Raw genomic sequence first — 3,894 nt, forward strand, 5'->3', positions numbered from 1 at the left:
CATTCAACGCGCGGAAGTCTAAATTTAAACTTTACGAATGCAAATATCAGAGTGCGGAATGGAAACACATAACCATACTTATTCCATATAAAATTAAAAGCGTTAAAACGTCAATACAAAATAAATAACACTAAACATTATTTAATGTAATCCCAAAAAGATTAACTAATCATAAATAAAAACATAATTTATGCCGCATCATAAGCCCAGTCATAATGTGGATGTGGTTCCTCTAGCCATTGTGTACTATAACAACCCTCATCAGTAAATTAAGAGAAAAGAAATTAATTAGGTGTCTAATTAAATTAAACACTTATTCAAGAAAATTATGTGAGATAAATTATTAGATTGAAATAATAATTAATAAGATGTTACAATCATACAAGTGTAATAGGATTCAAATATAATTATTTGATATGATTAAAAATATGAATGTCATTAAGGTGTAAGTTAGGGTTATTTTGGTGATTAGACAAAATAAGCCTAAATATGGATTAGAATGTATAATTAAATAGTTTAAAAAAAGAAATTAGTGGGTTCAAAGTATCTTTAATTTAATTAAATGGGGCTTAAATTAATTACAAAAAAAAAAGATGGGTTTTGATTTTATAAAAGTCAAAGTAGTGTAAATAAATACACTTAGTGATATTGCTTAGTCATAAACGATTTTGTCTCTTCTTTGTTACATGGTTACGTAAGTTCTTTTCTTTCATTAGATGATTGATGAATGTTGTGGAAAATTGATAAGAAAGGACCAATAGAAATTAAGATAGGTTAAGAAAGTTAAAACCTTTAAAGACTTGTATAATAAGACAATTTTGGTTACCAACCTAAATTCCTAATAAGTGTTGTCTATTTTCTTTCAAGTTACGTTGCTGTTATTTTTTCTAATAAAGAGATGATGAAAGTTGTTGTAAAAGAAAAGTCAAAGCACTTTAGGGGAACCAATAGGAATTAAAAACAAAGTTAAAATGAAGGTTTAAAAATTGAAGAAGCTTGGTCATCAACATGTTAAATAGGCGGTTTCTCTTTCCTTCTTTAAAGAACACGCTCTGTACTCTCTCCCTCTCTTCTTCCTTGGTCGAAGACTTCAATGGAGAAAGGGCAAGTTTGAAGGTTAGGTTCTAGTCATCATTTCACCTCGTGGTCTTCATGAAACATGTAGATAACTATGTTGTGAAGTTATTTCCAGATTTATTTTTTTGTGGGAAGCATTAAATCTCTTCTTTCCTCCTTTGGGCAGCAGCGACCTGCATAGGAAAAGAAAGAAAAAAAAAGACACTATTTCATAGATTAAAGCTTTGGGGAGTCTTCCTTGGTGATTGGAAAAGCTAATAGTTTAAAGCTTTGGGGAGTCTTCCCTGGTGATTGGAAAAGCTAGCCTAGGTAAATAATCTTCACTTGGTGTGTTAGATTTCAAGTTATAAAATTAATTGCTTGGATGGGGGGCTGTTATTAATAAGTTTAAACATGGAAATATTGATGAATTTTATGATTGATTATTGGTATTTAGTTGTTGGAAGTTTATATATGTTTGTTTTAGTTGAAAATAAAAATAGAGGAACCTTGTATATACAAAGAAATTTTCAGCCATAATGTGATTAAGTGGTGCCAACCATGTGTTTGCTAGATTGTCTAAAAGAAATATTGATTTCAAGTGATTGTTTGATGATTGCTTTAATTAAATTAAGAGTGAAATTATGAAGAAAGACTATAGAATCCTTTATAGGCCAATTCGGCCAAGTAAAATAAATTACATAAGACATATTTAGATCTTGTTTTTATGTGTGTGTGCGACTAAAAATATATATTAGAAGGTTACTTAGCATGAAACAAGTTGGTGTTAATGTAGTGAAGTTGATAGAAGTCTCAATTTGTCATATAGTTACTATTTGGCAATGGTAGTTTAAATAGGTACATGATGTGTTTGATTAATTTTGCATATGAACTCTTGTTCAATGATTGGTTAAAGATTGATAGAATACAGAGTAAAGAGTAGAGGTGGTGAGAAAATCCTTGAAACTCTATAAGTTCCAATCGGCTATTTCATGGAAGTGAATGGAATTATGTTGTCATTAAGCTAAATGGTGTTGGAGGTTCCTTGAATATGACGTAAGTGATTGAAAGCTTGAAAGAAAATTATGGAATCATTAAATAGGTCAATCGGCCATATAGTGCAAGAGTGATGAAGAATGATTATTGATCATGTAGGTATGCTTAAAGAATGCTTGTTTTATAATATAAAAGTTGATAAATTGTGGGGAACTTACATGGGCACATTTAGGCTATACATGTATTTTGGCCATTGAATGGTGTTAATTAATATTATGAGTGTGTGATGTTCCTTTGCAATTGTTAGTAAAATGAAGCATTAATTAACTAAGATGAAATGGTAAATCCATGAGTATATGTATATGTAAATATTCGACCAATATGTATTACATGGCTAAGGAAATTGATGTTAGTTTTATGTCAAGTTAATGGAACTATAGTGTGTGAATGCTTTCACAAGAGATAAGCTAATTAAACTTGATGAAATTATATATGTATGATTTTGGTTAGTAAGAGAAATGAATTAGAATGAGCTTATATGAATTGTTTGTCTATGTTTTGTAGACCGTAAGAGTGTATGTAAGTCTTAATGAGATAAAAATATGTATGGGTATTGGTGGTTGAACTAACCGATTAAGGGTCTATTATGACTTGTGAATTAAGAGTAAGACCTTGTATGCCATGAATTGTAATAAATAAAGGAATGTTGGAATCACAAAGTTAATGAACGTTTGTAACCGAAAGAATATTGGTTACTTAAATAAATAATATAATAAACTGTCATTAACGGTACGTTAATTATGGTAACAGTGAAAAGCAAGAGGTGTGAATCCCAGAAATTCGAACCCTGTGAGACGGACTACACGTGGATAGCTAAGTTCATAGTCTTTGTGTAAAACAAGTTATAGAAACGGAAAGCATTCAGGTAAGCTTTCGGTTAGGAGTTTTCTCAGCCTTTTTGTTCCGCCATGATCAGTGGCGATTATGGTTTCCGTATGGATATAATTGTTGTTAATATTGATACTTTGCGTAGTTGCATTCATATAGTGCATGCATATGATATTATTTATGTTATGATAAGTTAATATGATAGGATCTTCAATGAAATAAAGCCTTGGAAGTGTAAGTTATGGTTTCTGAACAGAGGAAACAATTATGGATATGATCACGGTATACATAAGGTATAGCCGATAATACTTTAGTTCTCTAATCATTATGAGTATGCTATTGAATATGATACGACATTACAAATATAAGATGGAAGCCTTATTCATACATAAGACATGAACATACTTAAGATTAATAAGAAAGTACATTATAAGAATAAATGAGAATTATTAGAAAAGATATATGATACAGAAATTCTAATATGGATTATATGGTGTTATCTATGTCTTGGTACCTGATATTTTCTTGCAGGAAGTGGACTCTTGGGTGGAGACTGCTCCATAAACCCCAAGTTTATTGAGATTCATTCTCACCCCGCGTTATGGGGATATATTTCAGGTATCGCAGCAGTTGACGATCGTTCTCGGGGCAAGAGGCCCGTGGTTGATGAGTAGATCTGAGCATAGATGTTGCCTGCTTATTTTGGGAGTCTGTTGCATATATTGTGACACTGTGATGTATTATGTTTATGTAGGTTGATGTAGGATGTTGTAGTTATGGCACAGAGTCACCTTTTTGATATGATATATATAGAGTTATGGATCATGTATGTATACTATTAGTCCCCTACTGTATATATGATGTTTTAAATCCTCGCGTAATAACGGGAAAAGTTTATTCGCATTTTTATAAATGAATTGTTGTGATTGTAACTGCGTTTAATATCATAATCAA

The 3,894-nt window shown here is 31.0% G+C and overlaps 1 long non-coding RNA gene across 1 annotated transcript; it reads left to right on the top strand.

Annotated features, from left to right (window-relative positions):
- Nucleotides 1-1,303: 1,303 nt before the first annotated feature.
- On the top strand, nt 1,304-3,766 carry LOC133313207 (uncharacterized). Its single transcript, XR_009751787.1, has 3 exons — nt 1,304-1,386; nt 2,863-2,977; nt 3,559-3,766. It is a non-coding gene; the product is annotated as an uncharacterized LOC133313207 (long non-coding RNA).
- The last annotated feature ends 128 nt before the right edge of the window (nt 3,767-3,894 follow it).

The sequence above is a fragment of the Gastrolobium bilobum genome, unplaced genomic scaffold (assembly GCF_033153095.1).
Source record: "Gastrolobium bilobum isolate Gb01-03AN ecotype WA unplaced genomic scaffold, APGP_CSIRO_Gbil_v1 utg17978, whole genome shotgun sequence".
NCBI lineage: Eukaryota > Viridiplantae > Streptophyta > Magnoliopsida > Fabales > Fabaceae > Gastrolobium > Gastrolobium bilobum.